Here is a 12160-nt window from a genome sequence, read left to right on the forward strand (position 1 = left end):
CTTAGTGTGGTGGACCTTGGTTTACTGAGCCTTTCCATACACTGTGTCATATTTTGTGGGATGGGGACTATCGTAACCTCTCCTGAGTTTTGTCTTTTTGTGCTTTTTTGTATTCCTAAGCAGCTGCGCTTCCCACTGATTACTTCATCTCTTGGTTCCCTGACTTTCCCTTCCCCCCCAATTTTTAGTTTAAAGTCCTATTGACCACCCTATTTACTCTTTTCGCCAGAACACTGGTCCCAGCTCGGTTCAGGTGGAGACCATCCCAACGGTATAGGTCCCCCCTGTCCCAAAACTGATGCCAGTGTCCCATGAAAAGGAACCCCTCTTTCCCACACCACTCTTTCAGCCACGTGTTAACTTCCCTTATTCTTGCCTCCCTATGCCAATTTGCACGTGGCTTGGGCAGTAATCCGGAGGTTATGACCAGTGAGGACCTGTTTTTTAATTTGAATCCTAGCTCTTTATAATCTCTAAACAGGTCCTCTTTCCTAGACTTGCCTATGTTGTTGGTACCGACATGGACCACAACAACTGGATCCTCCCCCTCCCTCTCCAGTATCCTTTCAAGCCGGTCAGAGATGTCCCGCTCCCTAGCACTGGGCAGGCAACATACCATGCGGGACTCTTTATCCTGCTCACAAAGGATACTATCTATCCCCCTGATAATAGAATCCCCAACAACTACAACTTGCCTATTTACTCCCTCCCCTTGATTGGCCTGCTGAACCATGGTGCCTTGGTCAGCTGACTCATCCTTCCTGGATTTGGTGATGTGTAATGAGGCAGGCTTGATTAGTAAACTGAAGGTGAAGGACCCTTAGAAGGCAGAGACCACGGTATGGTAGCATTCACCCTGCAGTTTGGGAGGGAGAGCTGGAATCAGATGTAACAGTATGACAATTAAATAAAGATACTACAAGGACATGAGGGAGGTGCTGGCCAGAGTTGATTGAAAGGGGAGCCGAAGAGGGAAGACAGTGGAACAGCAATGAGAAGAGTTTTGGGGGCTATTCGGGAGGCACAACAGAAATTGATCCCAAGGATGAGAAAACCTGCTGAGGGGAGGACAAGGCATCATGGCTAGTGGGGGAAGTCGAGAGTCAAGGACAGCATAAAAGAAAAAGCATACAAGGTGCGAGAATTAGTGGGAAGGTAGAGAATTGGGGCACCTTTAAAAGCGAGCAGAGGATAACTCAAAAGCAATGGGAGAGAAGATGAAATAAGAGTGTAAGCTAGCTAGTAATATAAAGGAAGATAGGAAGAGATTTTTTCAATAAATAAAAAAGATAAGGGAGAGGCAAGAATAGACATTGGACCACTGGAAAATGAGGCTGGAGAAGTAGTAATAGGAAACAAAGAAATTGCATTACTTTGCATCAGTCTTCACGGTGGAAGACACCAGTGGGATACCAGAACTCCAGGAGAATCAGAGGGCAGAGGTGGGTGCAGTGGCCATCACTAAGGAGAAGGTTCTGAGGAAACTGAAAGATCTGAAGGTGGAAAATCACTGGGACCGGATGGACTGCACCCCAGTGTTCTAAAGGAGATAGCTGAGGAAATTATGGAGACATTGGTGGTGCTCTTTCAGGAATCTCTGGAAGCAGGGAGAGTCCCAGAGGACTGTAAAATGGTCCATGTAACACCCCTGTTTAAGAAGGGAGGGAGGCAGAAGACGGGAAATTATAAGCCAGTTAGTCTGACTTCGGTCATTGGTAAGATTTTAGGGTCCATTATTAAAGATGAGATTAAGGAGTACTTGGAAGCACATGATAAAATAGGACTGAGTCAGCATGGCTTTGTCAAGGGGAGTCATGTCTGACAAATCTGTTCAAATTCTTTGTGGAGGTAACGAACAATTTAGACAAAGGAGAACCAGTGGGCGTGTTTTATTTAGATTTCCAGAAGACCTTTGACAAGGTGCTGCATAGGAGATTGTAAAATAAGTTAAGAGTCTATAGTGTTAAGCGTAAGATCCTGGCATGGATAGAGGATTGGCTAACTGGCAGAAGGCAGAGTGTGGAGATAAAGGGGTCTTTTTCAGGATGGCAGCCGGTGACTAGTGGTATACCTCAGGGGTCGGTCCTGGACCACAACTTTTCACAATATACATTGATGATCTGGAAGAAGGAACTGAAGGCACTGTTGCTAAGTTTGCAGATGATACAAAGTTATGCAGGGGGGCAGGTAGTATTATGGAAGCAAAGAGGCTTTGGACAAGCTCGGAGAGGGGGCAGTGAAGTGGCAAATGAAACACATTGTGGAAAAGTGTGAGGTTAGGCACTTTGGTTGGAAGAATGGAGGCATAGACTATTTTAGAAAAAGGAAAAGGCATAGAAAACCAAAAGGACAAAGGGACTTTGGAGTCCTTGTTCAAGATTCTCTTTAACAGGCAGGTTGAGTTGGTAGTTAGGAAGGCAAATGTAATGTCAGCATTCATGTCAAGAGGGCGAGAAGACAAAAGCAGGGTTGTACTTCTGAGGCTGTGTAAGGCTCTGGTCAGACTCAATTTGGAGTATTGAGAGCAGTTTTGGGCCCCGTATCTAAGGAAGGATGTACTGGCCTTGGAAAGGGTCCAGAGGAGGTTCACAAGAATAGTCCCTGGAATGAAGAACTTGTCATATGAGGAGCATTTGAGGACTCTGGGTCTGTACTCGTTGGACTTTCGATGGATGAGGGGGAATCTTATTGAAACTTACAGGATACTGAGAGGTCTAGATAGAGTTGATGTGGTGAGGATGTTTCCACTTGTAGGAAACAGCCTCAGACTGAAAGGACAATTCTTTAAAACAGAGATGAGGAGGTATTTCTTCGGCCTGGGTGGTGAATCTGTGGAACTCTTTGCCGTAGAAGGCTGTGGAGGCTTTTTAATCTCAGTCTACCTCACAGTGGCAGACAAGCTTGAGTTGTGAATATTTGACCCTGGTGGTTACCATTGATCAGAAACTGAACTGGACTAGCCATATTAATACTGTGGATACCAGAGCAGGTCAAAGGTTTGGAATCCTGCAATGAGTAACCCGCCTCCTAACCTCCCCAAAGCCTATCTACCATCGACAAGGCACAAGTCAGAAGTGTAATGGAATACTCTCCACTTGCCTGGATGAGTGCAGCTCCAACAACACTCAAGAAGCTTAACACCATCCAGGATAAAGCAGCCCGCTTGATTGCTCCCCCTTCCACAAACATGCAATCCCTCCACTACCAACGAACAGTGGCAGCCTTGTGTACCATCTACAAGATACACCAGAGGAACTTTGCCAAGGATTGTTAGGCAGCACCTTCCAAATCCACAACCACTACCATCTGGCAGGATAAGAGCAACAGATACCTGGGTACCCCACCACCTGAAGGGAGGTCCCCCTCCAAATCACTCACCACCCCGACTTCGAAATATATTGCCTTTCCTTCACTGTCGCAGGGCCAAAATCCTCCGTCCCTAGCAGCACAGTGGGTGTACCGACACCTCAGGGAGGTCAGCGGTTCAAGAAGGCAACTCACCACCCCAACACCTTCTGAAGGGCACTAACTGCTGATCTAACCAGCGATGCCCACATCCCGTAAAGGAATTTAAACATTTTTTTTTTAAGTACAGCCAGCCTTTTTAAAACCTCCTCTTTATCAATTTTATGTTCACCTATTATCCCAGATATCTGGGGCTGGATTCTCCGATTTCCAGACTAAGTGCAGACGCCGGCATAGGAACAGTGGCATTTTACGCCAGAAACAACGGCGCAACAGCTGCACCGATTCTGGGACCGTTGCGGGGCTTGCAGACGCGCCGGGTAAAACACCTCGCCCACATGCCACAATCGGCTGGAGAATGGCCGGGTCCATGGCTGCGCATGCTCTGGGTGGCAGCCTGCGGCCGTGCATGAAACTGGCCTGCTAAATAATGACCCCCAGTAACCCCCCTCGCCACCCACCAGTTCCCCCAGCTGTCGCGGAAGCCCCTCGGCCAGCGGCACGCCGCCCCCCCCCCCACACCCCGCGACTGTGGTGACGCTGGACAAAGTCTGCAGCCGCCACGCGGGGTCCACGAAAAAAATACCATAAGTGTTCCACGCTGTCGGGAACTCGGCCCATCGGGCGGAGCATCGGGGGAGGGCCTTGTCATAATATCCACGCATGTATATAATGAAGTGCAGACAGGCAGTGATTGACACACAGGATGACCAGTAAGCACACAGCACAGTGCAGCCAATCAACTGACAGGACACCACCACTGTAAAGCCAGAGGGCACTAGGTTTTCCTGCTCTCTCTGGACCCAGCCACTGAGACAGTCAGAGTCCACGAGCTAGCACAGTGCAAACACCATGCGGTAGCTAGTAAGTTTGGTCAGGCTAGTACAAGGTCTCCAGTCAGTTCAGTATAGTGTCGACCCACAGTTAAATATGTATGTTAGTTCTATCGTTCAATAAAACCGTGTTGGATCTTCTCTCGTGTTAGAGGTCTGTTTCTCGCATCACTGCATCAAGTGCAGTCCACACCAAACCGACCTGCCGAACACATCAGGCCTTGGGTATGTCCTGAGGTCGTCCCGATGGCGTGCGGCATGCTCTTCGTGTACGTTGTTTTTGAGGGGGCGGAGCATCGCAAAAGCGGCGCCGCTCCTGATTTCGGTGCAAACAGGGATCCTCCAGCCAATCGCCATACGTGATTTTGGCATCAGTGATTGGAGAATCCTACCCCTGCTCTTTCATTATGTCTGCGGCATCTTGTAAAGACAGGTGCAAAATGCTCATTTATTGCTTCAGCCGTGCCTTCTGCCTCCCTGTGTAAATACACTTTTTGATCCCTTATCAGCCCCACTCCTCTTGCTAAATTTTGCTATTGATATACCGTGTAATATTAATAATGCTGGGATTTATTAAGCCTCCTTTCCTCCCTATAGCAATATAGGAAATGTAGAAATAGGGCATATTATAAATTGATGCCAAGCGAGTGGAATACTGGGACCATGGGAAAAATGTGTCAAGTTCCAAAAATGCTTGCAGCAGCTAAAAGCTGAGACCTTGAAGTCTGCTTGTGTAGTCTAAAAGTAGGAATGTTGAAGCCTGCAAAAACAGTCCCAGCAGATGTACCTGCTCTGGGATTGAGGGGAAAGTAAAACAATGTTGAATGCAGGAAAGCATTACGTAAGGCTAGATTGTTCACATAAATTATTCCTGTTTAGTTTAGACATTATCCTCAGATGTGATGACCATGGGATGATTATGATTGAACATGGGGAAGGGTTAATTGGATAAGAGCCAGGAAAACATTAACCTGACCGACTGAAGTCACGCGGTGGAGAAAATCGGAACATAATGCACAGGAAGAGAGAGAGGAATGCGAGACCGAAGGCCAATAGCTGAAAAGTAAGCCGTGCACTCTTCTGTCCAGATCTAATATTGAAAGAATACAGCCCATGTTAAACTGTAAATCAATGCCAGAGTTTACTGCTGCAGTTTACAGGAAATTTAATAAAGTTATTTTGACTTTATCTCATTACAGTAGTCTCAAAATAGAACTTTATTGCCAGTCTATTCCCATGGCAGAAAGGGAAATCCGAGCCGCTCAACATTACATTCGTTAGTAGGTTTTTGGGTTTGCTTTTATATTAACTGTCAGTCTCTTCTCAGACTCTTTCTTTGCCTCTCTGATTTCCTTTTTATCTCCCCACCTTCGGCCTACTTCTGGTTAATATTATCAATCCGACATCTGCCATACAGAGGGTTTACCGGCTCCACCTTGCCCTCTTTCATCATCCAGGGAACTCTGGTTTTGTTTGCCCTTTCCTCTGCTTGAGAGCGCACCAACTGTACATCAATTATCACATTTTTAATAGCAGCCCAACGTTCCTTTGGCCTTCGGTCTTTGGTTTTAATTTTCCAGGGCCAGATCAAGCTCGCCACCTTGAATTTGGCCCTCACCCAATTTAGCATTTGTACTTTTGATTGCTCATTGTCCTTTTCCATCGCTCACTTACACCTTGTGATACTATGATCACTGGGCAGCACGAGTGAGTGGACAGACCTCCCCCCCCCCTCCACCCCAAGACCTTACCGCCCTCATGTGGGCATCACTCCCCCAACTCTCCATGCGACCGCTATCCCTCCCTTCCCTCCCCCTTTCCCTTCAACCACCCCAAACCCCTCCTTCACGCCTGCCCTCCCACCGTGAACCACGCGTGTGGCTAATGATGCCCTCTCTATGTCTCCTCAAAAAAAGCTCACGCACAATCACCGGGGGAGGGTCAAGACTGATGGAGGAGTGCCGAACTTAAGAATCCTCACCTCCTTCGAGGAGCGGGCTTTAGAGCTGGCTAGGGTGGCCAATGACAGGACGAACACCCACGCAGAAGTTGGCAGATGCCGCAGAGGTTATCCTAGAATTTACAGTGCAGAAGGAGGCCATTCGGCCCATCCAGTCTGCACCAGCCCTTGAAAAGAGCACCCTACTTTAAGCCCACACCTCCCCGTAACCCCACCTAACCTTTTTGGACACTAAGAGCAATTTATCATGGCCAATCCACCTAACCTGCACATCTTTGGACTGTGCAAGGAAACCCACGCCCACACGGGGAGAACGTGCAGACTCCGCACAGACAGTGACCCAAGCCAGGAATCGAACCTGGGACCCTGGAGCTTTTAAGCAACTGTGCTAACCACTGTGCTACTGTGCTGCCCTCGAAGACCTGTCAAACGTGAGTTGTTATTTCCATGTTGATTGACCTATCCCTCCCACTAACCACATGTCCATTCTCCCGCAGGTCCTCCAGCCAATGGTGCCGGCCCATCCCGGGCAGCACCCTCTCCAGCCTCCCAGGAGACCACCTTGGAGGGGAGCGCCGAGGAAGACATGATCAAGGCGTCACAGCTGTCATCCCCACCCTCCACCAGCGCAGATACACGCACATTGGTGGGAGCCATTAGTGGTCAGGCTTCTGGGGCTCAATCTGGTGAGCACCACACAGCTGCTGAGGTACATCAGGCGGAGGCAGGAACCCCCAGGTGAGACAGCAGTCAGAGGTTTGCTGCATCCCAGGACCCAGCTGGGACCCCGCCTGATGCAGAGCCTGTGAAAGAGGTAATCCCGGAGCTGATGGAGACGTTAGGGTGCAGCTGAGACATTCAGAGGGAGATGTCAGAGACACTCCAACAGATCCATAGCCGATTGGAGTAGTCGCACAGGAGATGTTGCCCGCAATGAGTGCCACCGAGGCCAACACTGCAAGAGTGGCAACTGCAGTGGAGAGCCTGGTACACAATGTCGGCACCAATAGTGAAGGTGTCCAAGGCGTCAAGTGACGGCTGTGGCTGAGGGTCTCAGCTGAATGTCTGACTCATTGGGGAATATGACTCAGTACTAGGCTGACCTTGGTGAGATGTTGTGGAACATGTTAAGCTCTCTGATGGTTATGGCCAAGGAGCTGCAGAGGTTCTCCTCGTCACAGGTGGGCATTGCCGAGGTGCTGCAGAGCATGGCCCAATCACTGAGGAGTATCGCCGAGGACGTCAGCATGACGGTGCAGGCATCGGGCAGCCGCTAGGGCTGGCAGAGCCAGGTGATGCAGGGACAGACTGGGCCCGGACCTTCTGCCCCTGTGTCCCAATTTGAAACCCTAGGCTCTGTGAGAACCGGCCGGGAAGAGGGGGCCCTGTGGAAATCTGGACCCGTCCCACGGAGTGACAGCTCCAGAGTTTTACCCCTCTGATGAGGCTGCATCTCACAGTGAGCACCCAGAACAGGGCGGCACGGCTGTGCATGTGCTGCCTAAAAGTGCGCTGGGGCCCTCCGTCCTCAGAGCCCCCAGGGGACACCCGCCAGGGGCATCGAAGGCCATGAGACGAGGAAAGCAGCTGGCTGCTTCCACCTCTGATGTGCATTCTGGGGGGGCATCCAGACATAGCGGTAAAGCGAGGAAGGCGAACCACATCGAGGATCACTGAGAGCACCAGAAAGGCGGTAGGGGGATAGGTGGTGATGGGGGGGGCACCATCGGGAGAGTGGGGAATTGTAAAACACAATAAACACCATTGACCACAATCAGTATGACACCTCTGTCACTTTCTGTCACAATGCTGCCTGAACTCTGAACCCTTTGCCCATCTCTCCAGGCATCTCCCCCTCCCCGTAGCACCCTCCGGTTGATGACGTGTCCGAGCATCTGGGTACCATCCCCTGGGTGTTCAGGTGTTGGCTGCTGCGTGTGTAGTGCTGCCTCGCACAGTGTCCATGCCTCAGTGTCTGATTGGGATGCTAGGCAATGACTCCCACATGCTCCATGGCCTGCCCACCCACGGGGATCCACTTGGGTTATGTGAAGTGCTCACTTAACCACGATTGCCAATTCCCTCTTAGCGATATACTTCAGCTGCATGGCCAGAGGCCCCAGCAGTCGGTGGGGGTTATGGGTAGTTGGTGGGCAGACGGACAGGGACTAGGGTTTCCCCCAGAACGTGTACACATGATCCAGGGGTTGGCATGCTGGTGCCCAGCGCGGTTGCCACCTCCCCCACCTTCCCATGGCAGCCCACCCCTTCGGAGGGTGCACCCCACTCTGCCTCCTCCTCCCATGACCTGCTCATATTAAAGAACAAGTGGCAATACAGCTGTCCCTATAACTGTGTAAGGCATTGGCTTTTCCTCTCTTCATAAGTATGTAATAAATATACACAGGAGTGGATAATTCTTCCCTTCAGATCTGCTCTGCCATCAATAAGATCTTCTAATTCTCTACCTCAACTCCACTCTCCTGCCTGATCCCCATACCCTTTGATGCTCTGAGAGATCAAAAATCTATTGATCTGAGTCTGAAATGTACTCGATGTGAATCCACAATCTCTGCAGTAGACAATTCCAAAGATTCACAACCGTCTGAGTGGAGAATTTTCTCCTAATCTCATCTTCTTATCCAGAGACTGTGTCCCCATGTTCCAGGTTCTCCAGCTGGAGGAAACAGTGGGCAAAATTTAATGCCCTCCTCCATGGTGAGTTTGATGGTGGGGACATTTAATCAGGGGAGATGGTGGTGGATCGGGACGACACTGACTTTCTGTCTCTACCTTGCTTAGGTCTGTGAACCCTTACCCTCTACACTACCAATGGATACCGTTAACTGGGCAATTAATGCGATTAACCCAGCGGTGGGAAGACAGGCTCGATAAGCAAGGTACACAACAAGGAAACCTGTGTGAATTTGCTTTGGGGATCCCAGAGCAGGGGGTCCTTCATTCAAAGGCACTCAGTTCCTGCTCAAAGAACTCAGTATTAGGATCGTTGATGACCACATCCCTGCCTTTGCTGTCAAACCCTACACCACACCTCTGAACCCCCTACGCCCTCATCTTGAAACCCTACCCCTTCACCCAAAGACACACACACACTTGCACTTTGGAATAAAGTGCAAATACTAGGCATCAAGTGTTGCCCATACAACAGCGCCACTGCCTTCCCAGACGCACTGCCCTTCAATAGGGCTGCTTGCCTCTGATTATGGGCACCTCTGCCCCCAGGGTTCTTGATCCTCGGAAAGGCTCATCTTTGCTCAGTTCGGTGCCTGAGTGACAGTTAATGTGGCAGGCTTCTCTAAAAGAGGCAACATGAGTCTCCCACTGGTTCTCCAGCCAGTGGGCAAGACCCCTGTCACCTTCATTAAATATCGCGTAACCTCAGTTTCTAGCCTGTCAAACTCTCCCTCAATTCTGTGGTGTTTCAGTGAGATTATCAGTTATTATTCTCAGCTCCAGTGAATACAGGCTCACATTAAATCAGAGTTTTATCATAGGACAGCCTCTGTGCTCGCTTCGGCAGCACATATACTATCATAGGACAGCCTCTCATCCTTCTCAACCCAGAAACAAATCTAGTGATTCTGCGATTGGGCGCACTTTCTGAACAATCCTGAGTGTACTCATAGCTACATTAACAACCAATTTAAAACAATCAGTCAACCTCATAACATGGCTCACTTACTCTTGCTAGGAGTAAAATAAATTTGTATGCAGGGACCCATTCTCTGCAAACAAAAGGAATATATTCAAACCTTGCACCTTTTTGGAATTACCTGGCAGCTTGGGGAGCCTATAGTTCCCCGTTGCTTCCTCCATGATAATAGCTTTCTCCGTGACAATGCCTTGGCCAATCAGAGATGATTTTCCAGTAGCCTCTGATAGAACGGTAGCACAATGGTTAGCACAGTTGCTTCACAGCTCCAGGGTCCCAGGTTCGATTCCTGGCTTGGGTTCCTGTCTGTGCGGAGTCTGCACGTTCTCCCCGTATCTGTGTGGGTTTTAGGTGGATTGGCCATGCTAAATTACCCTTAGATTCCAAAAAGTTCAGGTGGGGTTACGGGGATAGGGGTCAGGTCGGCTCTTTCCAAGAGCCGGTGCAGACTCGATGAGCAGAATTCCCTCCGTCAGCACTGTAAATTCCATGATTCTTTAATGATTCAATCAGCACCCCTTTCTTTTGTAGTTGTGATTATTTGAAGTTTGGCATGGGGCTGTTTAGCACAGGGCTAAATCGCTGGCTTTGAAAGCAGACCAAGGCAGGCCAGCTGCACGGTTCAATTCCCGTAACAGCCTCCCTGAACAGGCGCCGGAATGTGGCGACTAGGGGCTTTTCACAGTAACTTCATTGAAGCCTACTTGTGACAATAAGCGATTTTCATTTCATTTCATTGTTGTTTGTCCTGATGAGTGCAAGATGCAAAGTTTCAGCAACATGTGTCTCTTTTTAGCAAAATAATCAGTACAAGGATAAAAAAAGGAGTTGAGGAAATGTTTTCTTTTTACCCACAGGATGTGAGCAGTTTTGAACTCAGTGTCTGAAAGTGTTTTGGAGACAGAAACAATAATTGCATTAAAAAAATAGATGTACTGTAACGTACAGGGCTACTGACCAAGAACTGGAAAGTTGGAATGGACTAGATGGCTCTTTTATGGCAAGCATTGACACAATGGACCAAATACCTTCCTCCTGTGTGGAATATTTTTTATGTTTCGTTCTTCTGATATTTCACTTGATGCAGAATCCAAGAATACATGGGGCAGATCTTCAAATTGTAACAATTGGTGACAGCTGGGTTACACTGGTGATATGAAGGTAACTATATACTTTGAAATTTAAAAGTGAATGGCACATAAAGAATTCCATTAATTTTATCTCCACTCATTCGGTTGGGAACGAGCAGGATTGAAACAACAGAATATGTTGTAGTGTGAAACAGGCAGCCAATTCCATCCACTCTGCTTTCCACTTGTGTGGGTGAAGTTTTCCACCACTTCTGCCACGTGGTACACGAAGGGAGGAGGTGTACCGAATCATCAGGAAACCTCCTTGGGCATGGAGGTTTCCACAAAACTTGGTGAGGACAAGCTAACCAATTGTCAGCTCTTCCAGGGGCACATCCACCTGATGGTATACATTCTACCCCCAAAATGAAGAGTCTATCCTTCTAATGGCACAGGACAGACCGGGGAATTGCGATGGAGAAGTCAAGCTGATGGGTAGGATTCTGCAGCTACAACTGTCAGGCTGTTTTTTGACCGGTCTGTGTGATAGCTCTTGCAATTTGAGCATCAATCTCCAAATGTCAGTACAAAGAAATGTAAGCTCCTCCTGTTCAGTGTTGAAGGGGAGGATGGCGTTGTGGAGATGGAGGTCGAAATGGTGAAACAGAGTTTGGGTCTGTTTGGCTTTCCAAAATGATTGTTTGGGGGAAATAAATGGCACAAAGAACCAGAGGCGGTAGTGCTTGATATGTCCTAGATAGACCGGATGTCACATGATCGAGCTTTATAAAAACCTTCTCTGCTTGTAAAGCCATTGCCTCTTCATGCCTATCTGCCTCTGGCTGTGGGCGATATTGGTTCATTTCAAGGAAGCAACATGTTTTCAAAATATAAGCATTTCTGATATAGCAAGTTAATCAAGAACTGATTAAATACTGCACACATAAACTATTTCAACACAAAGTTAATTAAAGTGAAGATTATAAAGCAATGTTAATTTAACAAGCGTGTAATCAGCAATCTTAGAGCTGATATTTGGAGTAGCACTAACGTTCCTGCATAGTTACTCCCAAATAGATTTTGCCACCAGCTTCAAAATCCCAACATCAGGAACAAATGGGGATCTCGGAGTTGCTGGGACTGAGACACTCAGGATTCT

At 48.5% G+C, this 12160-nt stretch overlaps 1 long non-coding RNA gene across 1 annotated transcript; it reads left to right on the plus strand.

Annotated features, from left to right (window-relative positions):
* Positions 1-6816: 6816 nt before the first annotated feature.
* Positions 6817-10898, plus strand: LOC140389313 (uncharacterized). The gene is made up of 3 exons (XR_011934336.1): positions 6817-6996; positions 9061-9158; positions 10789-10898. It is a non-coding gene; the product is annotated as an uncharacterized lncRNA (long non-coding RNA).
* The last annotated feature ends 1262 nt before the right edge of the window (positions 10899-12160 follow it).

Source organism: Scyliorhinus torazame, chromosome 14 (genome assembly GCF_047496885.1).
Source record: "Scyliorhinus torazame isolate Kashiwa2021f chromosome 14, sScyTor2.1, whole genome shotgun sequence".
Taxonomy (NCBI): domain Eukaryota; kingdom Metazoa; phylum Chordata; class Chondrichthyes; order Carcharhiniformes; family Scyliorhinidae; genus Scyliorhinus; species Scyliorhinus torazame.